Source organism: Rhipicephalus microplus, unplaced genomic scaffold (assembly GCF_043290135.1).
Source record: "Rhipicephalus microplus isolate Deutch F79 unplaced genomic scaffold, USDA_Rmic scaffold_24, whole genome shotgun sequence".
In the NCBI taxonomy this organism is placed as follows: Eukaryota; Metazoa; Arthropoda; class Arachnida; order Ixodida; family Ixodidae; genus Rhipicephalus; species Rhipicephalus microplus.
Window position 1 is genome coordinate 1882643 of NW_027464597.1, and position 14852 is coordinate 1897494.

Here is a 14852-nt window from a genome sequence, read left to right on the forward strand (position 1 = left end):
ATCTCAATCAGTTACTTTGCAGGATTTAGCTACCGTCAAATGGTAGCCAGCAACATTTATCAATACAGCGAAATGATCACTGTCCTTTCTTTCCGGAGCTGTACAACACATGAGTTGAATGTCACTTGAATGCAACGTCAAGTCAATAATACTTATGCAAAGTGTAGGCCTAAAGAATGTTACATTGCCATCATTCGCAACGCATAGGTCTAGCTTATCAATAGCATTTCCCAGACAACGTCCACGTGCATCCGAACTCTTGTCCCCCCATGACGTGTGATGCGCAATGAAATCACCACAAATGATGCACGAAGATGGGCAACAATGACACAGGTCTTCCAAAAACTTTTAGATGGAAAGTTTCCTGTGAGGAGACGCATACACCGATGCAATCCTAACTTTGCGGTTTCCTATCTGTGGCCTGATCGCACAAACTTCTACATCTGTACACAAGTCCGCCACATTAAGAGCTACGTGTGGTATCTCTCTTCGTATATCCACAGCGGCGCTTCCATTGGGAAAAGTCGTTATGGTGGGGTTCTTATGAGTGACGTATCCAGCGATTGATCTTTGTCTTGGTAATCCGGCTTCTGACAGAGCCAAGGTCGAAGTATGATATGCTCATAAAAACAGGTGTAGTTCATTCGTGCGAGTAAAAATACCGGCACAATTTTACTGCATTATGAAAGGCACTTTTCGGCAATTTAACGTGCACTCAGGCTTGGCCTTCGGCGTCCTACTGTTGGTTCTGCCCGAAACAACCAAGCAGCACTGATTCTAGAGCCAGCACGGCCTGCAGCATGGTCTTCGCCTTAGCTGTTGGCATTGTCCCTAGGTGAGAATGTAGAGCGGCAAACAAAACACGGACAATCTACGCAGTGTCGTGGATATTTTTCTCATGTCCCTTTGTCTTCTACTCAAATTCTTGTCTCAGAACTATGGCATAGGTAGCTTGTGTAGAAATGTTCTAAGTAGACTAGACCTAGACCTAGACCAGACCTATGAACCCCGTGGCGCGAATGCCACGGGGAACATAGTTTCCTATATTTATCTAAAGGGGACTCTGGCGCTGCGATCACTCAGCGACTATGCGAATGATTGGTAGTACACGGATTTGCCTATATCTTCATAGCTGCGTGCGGCGAATCGTACTTGTGCCTTCGTTGATTGCTGAGTTACGGTTTTGTTTAGAAGAAAAGAGCATATCTTTTCGAATTTCGTGACCCAATTTGAAAAGATAAGCCGAAATGAATAAGGTGGCGAAGCGCAACTGCTGAGCACTTGTTCAATTTCGTTTCGTGAAAAAAAAACAGCTCCAAGCCACACGAACAGAGAAGGAGTCAGAAGTACGAATATTAGACAACTCCGTGTACTACCCACCATTCCCATGCTCGCTGAAGCGCCGTGCGTTGAAGCTCGTATAAACACTAGCGCGAGAGTTCCCTCTAGGAAATATTTAGTAAGCTCTATGGTGGGGAGGAATGCGTAGAAGAGAGAGGGGGAGTAAGCGTAGCCTATAGCAGATGGTGCCTGTTTCGGCATTGCGAGGCGAAAAAAAGGAAGTGCTGGAGAGCAGAGGGAGGGGCGCGCATTCGCAATGAGATCTTAGAAGCCGCAGCGAGAAGGGGAAATAAACATACTTTTCAATTAAACGGCAAACTAAGGTTTTCGTGGGTGGGGCCCTTGCCCCACTGTCCCGAGCGGTTCGCTTGGTCTGGTCCAAGCTTGCCTGCTAACTTCCCAGGTCCTGCCGGGTGAGTCGCACCTCCCACGACATTTCAAATTCGTTTTGTGTGATGAAGGCTGCGTTTCCCTCAGGTGGTCTTTTTCGGCAAGTCCAAGGGATGTGCAGGACTGTCGGTGTGTCGCCGCACCAAGGGTAGCGGTCATCATATTGAGATGGGCCGAATTTGCGTTGTGTGTATGTTGGGGTATGTGTTCATCAGTATTCGTCTCCAATCCCTAGATTCACAGCGGCTAAGTTTAGGGAGGAAAGACATCATCCTCTTTCAGGCTAGTATTTGGCTCTCAAGGATATGTCGCGGCAGAGGAGGGTCACTGTCTGCGTCATCGTTCCCAGGCGAGAGAGGTTGGCGTAGGAGAGACGAGGGAGCAGGAAAGGATGCGCATGTACTGAAAGAGCGATCACGCAGCACACTGCATTGAGCTCGAACCTAAGACGCTTCGCATCTAAAAGAGGCGAAAAAGAAGCAGAGTAGAGCTGCCAGCCCGCAGCTGTCTCTTTGTTGTGTAGCAGTACTTAGGTGCACGTAACAGAGCACCACTCGGTTGATATTTCCGGAGCCTGACATTACGGCATTCCCTGTAGTCGTATCGTGGTTTAGGACGTGGAACACCGGCAATCAGTATTAATATTATTCTTAGAGTCAGAAAAAAGGTATAGAATGAGTTCCTTGAAAATTCTTCATGCTGTATTTTCATACATAAAGTGCAAGTTAAAGCAAAGAAAAATTAACAAAATGAGGCTGACATGAACCGATTAACGAAGGAGTATACTTTGGTGGACACAAGTTTACCCTTGAGTACTGGTGAACCATATTAAAATTCAACCTTCAGGCACGAATTGACATGTTGATACCCCGTCTAGCGTAATTTGCAGCCGTCCACGGGGAAGAACACTGAACCAATCTGCAAGCGTTATCAAGAAGCTTCGGGGCCAGCAATTTAACGCAAGTAAAGAGATTGTTTGAGAAAAGTGGTTTGTAAATTTGAAGACACCATTGCGTTTTTGTGAACAGGATGGAACCAACCTTCTTTTATACTTCGAGACCGAGGCCTCAAATGAACAGTATACGTATTAGAATTATAGTATCTACCCAAACAAGTAGTCAAGTTGTCTCGGTGTTTGCGTGAAAAGTACTCTTCCACCTTTCTGCTTTAATATGTGGAGTGACGGCGTACATGATGTTCCAGTCAATAACACCCATGAAAGTACATACAACATTTCAGGAACTCCTAACGTAAACAATAAAGAAAAGAGCGTCGAAAAAGACAAAAAGAGACACCAGGAACAAGAAACACGTAGCCTACACTACAATCCAACCAATTTGGTTAGACGGGAATAGTTCACTTTATTAAATTGGTGTAATTATACACAAGTATAAAAGCAACACTGCGAGTGTCTAGATTGAAATAATTGTCAGTAAAAATTGCGCGTCGCCTTCACCGGTAGAGATCTATAGAATAAGCAAACCCTGTCGCATCGACGTGCTTGCAAATCGCGAGCCGAGCGTGAACTGTCGGTGGGCACCTAAACCTTGTGGCAACGAAAAGAATCTTTGTACGAATGTGAATTTGCCCTTTACAGCTGTCAAAGATATACAGCTGCGAAGTCTCCCCTGTGACCAAAGCCTTTTACTTGCATGGCGTGAAGGCAAGCGCTACACGTCATTAAAGGGACGCTGCGACATTTTTAGGACAGTATTATTTAGCACCGGAACGAGTGTAGCCATTATTTTTAAGACGAATGCAACAAGAATGATAGAAAGTGGTGTATGGAAAGTGAAGTTATGAGTTCTCAAAGTTCAAAACTCGAGCAGACGACGATGAAAAAAATTGACGACAGATCCACGAGGTGAATGATGATGAGATTGGGCGAAGCTCCTGGAAGTAATACCGTGAAATTTTCTTCCGTTCATTCGCCTGGCGATATGTGCGCTTCCTCGCCGCTTCCCATTGTCGAACGTTTTCAAGATCTGCTTCGCGACGTTGACGTGCTGCCTCGGTCTCTCGTTCCCGAACAGAAGGATCTTGCCGACGCTGACGTGCCGCGGCAGCTTCCTGTTCACGTATGGCGGGATCTTGCGGACGCTGCCTTGTTGATGTGGCTTCTTGTTCCCGTACAGCAGGATCTTGCTGACGCTGACGTGCCGCTGCAGCTTCTTGTTCACGTACGGCGGGATCTTGCCGATGCTTCCTTGCTGATTTGGCTTCTTGTTCCCAAACAGCAGGATCTTGCAGACACTGCCTTGCTCATGTGGCCTCTCGTTCCCGTACGGAAGGATCTTGCCGACGCTGACGTGCCGCTGCAGCTTCTTGTTCACGTACGACGGGATCTTGCCGACGCTGCCTTGTTGATGTAACTTCTTGTTTCCGTACAGCAGAATCTTGGCGGCGACATCGCGCAGCTTCCCGGCACGCTTCCGCCTCGCGTGCTCTCACTTCAGGGTCCTGTCTGTGAGCGCGCGCCGCTGCTGCCCTGCGCGCCAGCCTTTCGGCATCCTTAACCATACGAGCACACACCGACGGCAACGAGCATGGGCAACTACAAACCTGTAACGATATGGTTTTGATTATAAAACCATAGCTTCAAAAACACCGGGCGTCTTTCGTTAAGCATCTCGTATCTTTTTTTTTGTTTTGCTTTAGAAATATCTGGCGCTTTTTGTTTTGCTTTTAGAAAATATCTGGCGTCTTTCGTTGGTCTATTTCATCAATCACTGGATTTTTGAACAAAAATTTTTATTGTTTAATCACGCACAGGAGAAATCTCACCAGGCACTACCTTGGAGGTAAACAATGGCTGTAACTGGTAATGAGAGACAGCAGAAGTCGGCTTTTAACAGTTCTACTTCTACTAACGTTTCCCACTGGAACTTGCCCATGGCTGTTAGTGTGGAATGAGAGACAGAAGAATTCGGCTTTTAGTTAACGCGCACGCTGCGAATTTTTTTTTATTGTTCAACAACGCACAAGAGAAATCTCTCACCGGCCCCACCCTGGAGGACAAAGCCTAAGCCTGGTTACAAACTACGACTACGACTACGACTACGAGGGACGAACGTGTGCCGCTATAAAGAGCTTCGACCCTAAAACGTTCTATTTCACATTTCACTCGCCTGCTGATGTGAAAGACTGCTTCCAATGATAGGGCGCGTCTAATAAAGACATTCCGGAAACGTCACTTCCTGGTGGCTTTCAAACAATACCTCCCTATCACTTTATTTAACGGCGTTAGCATGGCTACTACGAACCACGTGCGTCGGCTAGCAGCTGCTCCCACGGTCACACTGAGTAAGAAACACACATACATTTTGGGTGGGGTCACTTCTCCGTTGCGTGCAAGGCGCGTTCTACAAAAGCGCCGGCGCCCACCGCCCGTTGCATTTTTGGTTCGCTAAAAGCGCGGCATGCGTTTCCATTTTTAGTTACCGGCGTACCATAGCCTCTTTTGCAGGTTTGTTGTTCTGAAAATACGTCATTTCGAAAGAGGAATGATTTCTTTCTGAAAAAGTATAAAAAAGGTTATTGATGTTTTTAGCATTCACTCGGATGACCTAGCTACCACCTTATGAGTACTGCATGCTATTTCTCGCGTCAAGCCAATCAAAAGCGAATGGTGTTTGTCGTCACGGCACGTGACACGACGTCACTTCCCATAACAAAAATAGCAGATGTATGTCGCCATAGTCTAAAATCAATGTACTTTGGCCCGTGAATCAAAACTATAACAGCGTCGATTTCGACGTTGCCGTTTGCGCAACGATATCGTCGTGTTCCACAGCACCAGAAGAACCGAAAAAAGAATACATGCTCAAGTAGTGTCGCAGCGCCCCTTTATTGACAATCGCACATCTGCGCCTCTGCACGCGTTATTGACGCTGTTGTTGATAAATATAATTAATCATGCCCGTCTGATTTCTATTTGGAGGGCTTTATAGTCAGCCATTCATAGCGCGATTCACCGGTTTTTACGTATGGCGTGCTTCTATGGTTCTGCCACTCAATAATACTAACCTGAGAGTGTTGCTAATTTACATGACTTGAAAGTAATTTCTAGGCTTAATTTTTTTATCTGCATGACCGAAGCCTCTCTGAGGCTTTATCAAGCTATAATGGTGTAGCATGTACCACCCGTAATTTCCTTTTCATTGATTATTAAACGATAGCAAATATTGTCCCTTTACCTCAAGACTAATCTATTCAAACAAAATAAAAACATTGGAGTTTGGAGTAAACTGTTTTGCTGTCTACATATTAGTTCAGAAGAAGCGCCGATACCACCACTTTGAATACCGGGGATATATGAAACTGAATCGGTTGATTTTCTTTCGAATATGAGTTTGGCCAATGTAAACAAGCATTGGTCGGGGCTCAGGGCTCGCGATCTTTACATACAAGAAACGTATATTGAGGAGTGTAAGTTTTTGATAAAGTAACACTCAATAAGAAGCAGAAAAGCTTAACAATAGTCTTTGTATTACGGCGCGCCCTCGTTGAGAGACTCTCAGAAGTTGTAGCGCGATCCCTTCGTAATACGATGGCCTCGAGTGTCCGAACATCTGCGCAGTTTGCTAACACCTACAACTCGTTAGGAAGTCAACTGTTGGCGTCAGATGGGCGAGCCGAGGGTCTTCGAGGGGCCTCATTACAGACCCTGCTCACGAATAAACCAAGAAGTCACACTTCTATAGAGCTGCGCTGAACCCTCCAGGCTCTCGTGGGCAGGGGCAGCCTTTGTGCTGGGCACATCAGGTCCTCAGATCGTGCCGAAGCAGTATTGAATTACATCGGTCCGGACTGGCCAACACAATTACCCGCCGGTCTTACTCTCTAAAGACTGCTATCGCTTCTGCTGGCCCCGTTCTTCTATTGAGCCATCAATAACTCCACGCCAGTTCATCATATATGAAGCGATATAAATAATAGAAAAAAAAGAGATGAGTAAGCAAAACACAAAATGAGAAATAGCGCAGGTGGTTAGAAGACACCATTCCTCCGATTCGCAGAAGGTCGCCTCAGGCTAACCAATATCTATAGGTCGTAGTATGGGGGCTGCGGTGGTCGGCTGCCTACACGTAAGTTACAAGTTTGATCCCGGGTGCGGCGGTCATTTTACAATCAAGGTGACGTGCTAGAGACTCGTGTACTGTGTGATTACAGGGTACTTCAAAGACACCCTCAGGTCAAAATTTCTGGCACCCTTCGCTATGGCATGTGTCATCATTATATCGTGGTTTTTGCATGTAAAAACCAAATATTATATTAATATTATTAGGCTAGCCCGTAACCATTTGTTACCCTTTATTTTACGCCAAAGAATTTGAGAAACAGCGGTGAAAATTTTCTGTTATTTGTCTTAAACTACTTCGTCAAATGTTTGTTTTGGGACATGCTTCTTTTTTTTTGATGAAATCAAGCACTCCTGTTTTGTGTAACTCTGAGTCTGAATCCTGGTCGAGATGAATGTTTCTTTACAGGAGTTGCCAATGAAGTACAGGTTTTGAAGTGTAATATTACTGTTTTTTAGTCGATTATGTTAGTTGGTGGTCTTGAAGTGCAAGGATCTTTAGTAGTATTGTCGCTATGTTGTTAATGCGCAGGACGAAAACTAACTGCGCGTCAACACACCCGAATTATTCGAACTCGGATGGACGAGCTATAAGCGGACTTCAGGGGTCATTCAAATGTGCTTCTGAGCTGTGTTATATATACCATATCTGAATTCTTTGTGATCACTATTGCGAAGCATACACACTCGTGGCACCGACGCTCTCTTCGAACTTGTTTTATGCGTTTATTCCAAGTAAATATAAATGTAAGGCCATAGTCATGACATTAATAACTTAGTTGTGGCGCTCCTAATAAATGTGTTGTTATCTAGTTCATCCTACCTTCAAAATACATCGTCTACATACATAGTTATTGTACCTTTCGATCATAATAGTTATATTTGTGTGGTTTAACGTCCCAAAAATCATAATAGTTGTATGCGCCTCCTTTTACCTGCTGGAACTGCTTACACATTTTCTTTTTCGGGATTTTCACAGTGAGGAACTCTACTAAAATACAACGACATCTTATCCAAAAAATTTTCTGTCCACATGCTGTAATGCTAGCCAACAAGAGCAAGAGTTCTTCGGCCTCCTATTGGTGACTTGGTTGTTAGCGCGCAGAGCTCCTAATTCGAAAGACAGACCTTCGATCTCTGCCTCGATGATACCGTTTTGATGGAGGTAATTCGCTAGAGGCGTATATACCACGCGACTCCACTGCACTCCATGCGATCCCAGGTGGTAGAAATTATGTGGATCCCTTCACTATGGGGTGTATAGTACCCTTACTAACATTTGGAATGAAAAAAAAGCAGTAGGCAAAAACAAGTAGTAAGGCATCTCAATCACTATACCGAGGAAAAGGCCTTCGAAAGAAACAAAAAAGAAGTAATACGGTTTTTTTTTTTGGTCTTCGAAATGCGTTAAAAGACGCTCTCAGACTGCATATACCGCATGGAGGTTTCTTTCACATGTTCAGCTGCTCAAAACCTCAAGTTTTAACAGGCTGGACTTCCAAAGGCAGATTAGCTCTTAGCAAGTAAAGTGAAAGCTATTCGCACGTGCCTTCTCACTCTGAGAAAAAATGGCGAAACTGGCAACAACAATGGGTTTTAGCGCCATAAAATTATTGCAGACAGCAATGGTTTTCATCAGTAATGGCAACTGTGTGGGTGTTACATTCAAATTCAAGATGTCTTTATTCGAGGTGAAATAGTGCAGGTTACCGTAATTTTCTGCTATGTGTAGTTCGTGAACGGAATCTAAATGTAAGCACAGAAGGCTCCAGCAACTTGTCTCTATCGAAATTCGTTCGTCACGACCAAAACTGAATACCGTGCCGTGCTACGACAGCAGTTCACCGCATCAGCCACGAGACCACCGTCGCAGATAGAGCATCGTTAGCATTACAGGATGGATGGAGAGATCACACTGTAGGAATATACGGACTAGAGAAACCAAATTTTGAGGACGTAAGTGCTGTTGCAGTGATTCAGTTCCGCGGCAGAAGTATGAACATATGCAGAGGGTCGTTGACCTGGAGCCGAAGCAAGCACCATGCTTCTAAAAAGGCATTCTATATCTGAAGCAGAATTCAATAATATTTCTGCGCGTAAATTTTTTGTAGTTGCCCACCTGGCCTGTAGTTATATGGCGAAAAGTGAGAAGTTGAACATCATCATTGGCTAAAAGTTCGTCTAAACGAGAAATATATCGGGATTGTCCTGGGCCATGAAAAAATTCTCCAAAAGATGCGTGGAAACAAAATTGCGATACACTGTCTATTGTAATTAAATACATAAATAAATATATATAGTATAAAGAAATACATTCTTACTGACCAAGACTGCCGACTTCTTTACTGGTATGAATTTCATTGCTAAAAACTGTCAGTATATATATTGTGGATATTTCTAGCATAATGTGCTCTTACAAAACATTGTGAGGTTCAGTGCTGTGGATGTATTGATTGATTAATATGTGGGACTTAACGTCTCAAGACCACCATATGATTATGAGAGACGCCATAGTAGAGGGCTTCGGAAATTTCGACCGTTTGGGGTTTCTTAACGTTCACCCAAATCTGAGCACACGCTTGCAGCATTTTCGCCTCCATCAAAAAATGCAGCCGCCACTGCTCGGATTCGATCCTGCGATATGCGGGTCAGCAACCGAGTAGATTAGGCACTAGACAACTATAGCGAAGCTGTTGTGAATTTATTTAGGAACTATTGTATTTTTTATGTTTAGAAACAGGTAAAAATTCTATATGGAGCCGAAACGCAGCAATCAGAAACTGAATGGTACGCTAGTATCTTGTTGTGTTCGACATCCTGATAATAACGACCTCTCATGCTGGCCACTAGACTTTGTAAGTAAGGAGGCATCATTGAAGAATTGACTAAGAAGTATTAGTGAAATAGGCACTAAAAATCTATCAATTACAGGATTTGCTTATTTGCAGTATATTACAAGGTTCGTTTCTCACTACCACTCTAACCTCTCTGAAGTGGCAAGAATGACGCACTGCTGATGAAAGAGGCAGCGTTGTGTGCTGCATATAGCGGAAGGAAAAAGACACCAGAATCTGAATCTCTTGCAGGCAATCACCATAAATTTTTTCCATTCATTTATCCTTGTTTTTTTCCATCAAATTCTTTTGCGCCGGTTTCGAGGTATCAGAGAAACCACAACATCACTATATGGCACACAACTTCCTATGCGTTTTTCAGTCTAACATAAGGATTGCGGTCACGTTCAAGTAATCAGTGCAGGCCATAAAAAATGTCTTTCGTAATACTAGGTAACTGAGTTTTTTGGAAGCTTCTATTAAAGCCACCATAGAATCCGTTACCCATGGCAACGATTAGATGCAGATAACTTCAGGAGCTAGAAATGGCTTCAGCCAAGTTTGTAGAGAGCTCAAAATTCCGCGGCTGGATCGGTCACTTCTTCAGGGAGTGACACAAATGTTCCTCCAAGCCAGATAGTTTTTTGTCAAAAAGTTTTCATTTACGATTGCTAGCTGTATTCTGAACACCCTTGCTATCAAGCTGTCTTTCGTTTTTATGAGGCTGCGGGGCAGCTGAGATGGCCGTGCTGCCGTACCGAAACACCACACTTTGACAAGCGGAAGATTCAAGGGTCCCTCCCATATATGAGCAAAAAAGCCCTTTCCGGTCTGGTGTTGTGGATCTGACGGGCATTTGGCGATTCTATGAGTCAGCCGGTCGATGGCCAGACGTGCTCGCCATAAGCAAGCACACGTACGCGGTGCGTGGATCGTCAGCAACTGCTGGCCTTCGCTCCACAGCCACCGTTGGTGGGCCTGCAATCCTTCAGCTTCCATTGTTCGCCATGCAGGAGGCGCGCTCTCATTGCCGGCCACTCTGTTCACCGGATACGGTGTCGATCGATGGCTTATTTATGTTTCTCATGCAGTTGGTCATACAAACCGCCTTGACAACTTGTGTTGCCCTTCTGTTTCGCAGCACAGCCAGTTGACGAGCACCCTTCGCTATTCCAGTTTTTACCTTTTGACGAATAGCCCAAGAAAGTAACAGAATACTAATAAAGAAGGGTGGAAGACAGGGGGTAAAATCTCCCGAATGCTATTTACCGTGTGCTTACCGGAGATCATTGGAGGCCCAGAATAGGAAGAGTGAGGGAGACGAGTTCATAGAGAGTACCTTAGAAACCTGTGCATTGCCGATAACATTGCATTGTTGAGTAATTTAGGGGACGATTTGCAATTCCTACTTCCTAAATGAAGACAAGGATAACAGAAAGGTAAGTCTTAAGATTAATCTGCAGAAAAAAATAATGTCCAAAGACATCGGCAGAGAACAGCGCTTCCAGATGCGCAGCAGTGCACCTAAGTTGTAGAAGAGAACGTCTACCTAGGACAAGTAGTAACTGCGGAGCCAAATCATGAAATGAACAAACTAGAAGAATATGAAGAGAGTGGAGCACATTGCGTAATCATTCTCAAATAATGAACGGTCGATTGCCAAAATCCATCAAAAGAAAGGCACACAACAACTTATTGGTCACTAAAGACCGGTAAGTTGTTTAACTAAAGAGTAGAAATTTAACTAAAGAGTAGAAATAAGCCTTAAAGGTTACAAAGAGGATTTAATCGAAGTTAAAGACGACGCAGCCTGCAACGGAACGGAAAATGATAGGGGTAACACTACAAGACAAGAAAAGAGCAGAGTGTATCAGGGGAAAAACGGCTGTTTGATCATAGCTGAAATCACAAATAGAAATTGGCCCCGTATCTGCATGTAATCTGGAAATGTCGTCGAACGACGATAGTCTTGCGTGTGAAGAGAGTGAACCAAACATTTATTCAACGTTCTACGCAAGAAAATTGGTGAATGGTATTCCGGAGGTGCTGCGTTAGAATGCCTCGAGCGGGCAGCGGAGGCTCACGAGCGCATCAAGTCATGTCACACGTGAGTCATGAGCGCCATCTGGTAGTTTCTTTTGGAAAACAAAGCGCGTGGCCGTGCGCGCCCGTCTCAGAGGTGATAAGGTGTAGAACGCGAGGTGACGGGTAGGTGCCACCACCATCACGTCTTAGCAAAGCGTTGGAAACACTCCCCGTTCCGGGCAAGCGTTGCATGGTAAGCGCAACGAGTTAACGCTACGGTCCTAAAATTATTATGTATGCGTTTTCTAGTAAGAGATGCATATGCAGAATATATGCGTGTTGTTGTGGTGCTCCAGACATGCGCAATAATTGATTTTTGATAGACAATGGCACAAGCATGAACGCTCAACCTTGAGCAACAATGTGGTCGCTGCGGATAGAGTCGGCCGTTTCAAGTACCCGATGCCGGTAGTTGTAGACAGACAACAAATGGACAGACAGACAGACAGACAGACAGACAGACAGACAGACAGACAGACAGACAGACAGACAGACAGACAGACCAAAATTTTAGGGGCGAAGCTCCATAAAGCGGCACCCGTTTGTCTCTCGTAGTAGCAGTAGTCGTCATCGTAGTGTGTAACCAGTCTTACATTTTGACCTCCAAGGTGGTGCCAGTGGGAGATATCTTCTGTGCGTTGTTGAACAATAAAAAATTCGCAGCGTGCGCGTTAACTAAAAGCCGAGTTTTCCTGTCTCTTATTCCTCCTTAGTAGCCATTGGCATGTACATTGAGCACTATCTGACAAGAAAGGGTTGCTACGTTATAATCACTGGGCGTAACCTCCTTGGTTTTAAAAAGGTTTAGCGAGCGTTGGGCCGCAGTGCCATGAATACAATGCACTAGTATATACCACGAACTGTCCCGGCGCGGTGGTCCAGTGGCTAAGGTACTCGCCTGCTGACCCGCAGGTCGCAGGTTCAAATCCCGGCTGCGGAAGCTGCATTTCCGATGGAGGCGAAAATGTTGTATTCCCGTGTGCTCAGATTTGGGTGCACGTTAAAAAACCCCAGGTGGTCGAAATTTCCGGAGCCCTCCACTACGGCTTTTTTGATAATCATATGATGGTTTTGGGACGTTAAACCTCACATATCCATCAATTATACCATGAACTCGAGGTGGTTAAAGGTGGGAAGTAGACACGAAGCGCAGGCTGTAAGGAAGTGTGCACGTGCCTCCTCTCGTTCAGTCCTTGGAATGTCCGCTGGATGGTGGTGTTCTATATGAAGAATATTTGATGAAAAGATGCGAGCAGGTGGTACTTTGAGTGTTGAATAGGTGGACAAACGGACACACAGAGAGATGCATGGACGAACGCAGGAGCTGATGCATGAACAAATGCAGGGACGGACACACAGATGGACGCACGGGTGGCCACACAGACGCACGCATGGATGGACGGATGCTTCGCCCTACTCTCCGTCATTCACTCCGTGGATATGCTGCCATTTTTTTTGCGTCGAAGGTCCCCAAGAAAGACTACCGTTTTTGAAACTCACGAGCAGGGCACGTAGCGCGAAGGCAACATAACCACTGATCAATGACGATCGATTCCCGGAAAAGGCAAGCGATTGAAAGGGAGACGAAGTGTAGGTGGGCAGATGAGATTAGGAATTTTCTGGATATAAAGTGTCAGCAGCAAGCACAGGACCATGTTGACCTGCGGAACGTGGAAGAGAGACCTTTGCCCTATAGTGGGTGCTGTCAGGCTGACGATGATGAGTAGCCTAGAAAGTAGCCAAGGAAGTAAATATCTGGCAGATCCCACGCACCTTGGGAATCAACGTTATGCGAAGCATGTGGATGGAAGATGAATGCGTGTGCATTCTTTAGTCGAGCTATGTCAGACATCCAGCGTTTTCCGTGGTGCCGCTCTCACTCTTCCTCCCATAGAAAAAGCTAACCTCACCCCTAGCATCCGGAGCATTAGGTGCCAGAGTGTGGCGGAGGTGGTAGATTCAGTGGCTCACCGCTACTTTTCTCGCTGTTAGCTCTCTCTTTCTCTTCCTTGCGCCCCAATTTCCCGTCCGCTCGCACCTCACTCTCCACCGTTCGGTGGCTTGGCCTCTCTCAATAACATCCGGTAATGTGTGCTCGAGACGCCACTGTAAAACGGCAGAGCCGGGCCGAGAACGCTGTTTGTGTTGCTTACTTTATCGCATTTTCAAATGTGAAGCATTTCTTAGTGAACTTCGGGGACTTTGAGCGTATCTATTTATCTATCAAGCCGTCTACAACTTTTAGCTCTCCTGGCCGTTTAGATAATGGTATCTATACCAAACTAAGTATGGCATAATATATCTGTATGAAGAACATATTTGACTAGTCATAACATGAAAATCATGACATATATGTCATGAATATCATGATTTACAATTCATAGTCCTGCAGCTCTTGTGGTCGTTTCATTCACATGACATGTTGCAAAACTGGTATGATATGGCATGATTCCATGGCGAACAAGAGTGACAGACCCTAACATGAAAGTCATGACAGGCGTGTCATGTAACACATGAATACATGTCACGCTTATGATGCTGTCGCGGCCATTTCGCTAACGTCACATATACCAAACTTCGTATTAAATACAGTACGTGAATGGATGACGAAGGTATGTGACTGGTGCAGACATGATAATCATGAGATGCGTGTCATGTAACAATATGACTACATGCAACGCTCATGATGCACTAGTGGCTGTTTCGCTAGCTACAAGTATGCCAAATTTTGTATTACGTGACGCCAATAGATGACGAAGGTACGTGAATGGTGCAAACATAATAATCATGAGATGCATGTTATGTGAGAACATGACTACATGCCACAGTCAAGGTGGCAATACATGTCGATGTGACGCGGTCTGCGTGCTCGCCGGCGTTCATTTCGTCCCATCTTGTTGGCGTTGCCATGTAAGGCACCGGTCCTGCCATACACTCGGAGGCGGGCGCCGCGCTGCGTTGCTTTCACGCATGCGCGTTCAGCGGCACTCCGTCACAAAAACACAACAGGTGCAGTGTTGTCTGCGTAACGCATCGGCGCGAAATGCAGCATGTCGCATTTCGCGCCGGTTGCCGTCGGGCCACGTCGACGGACGCTGGTCACGCCTGGCGTCAGACTATGG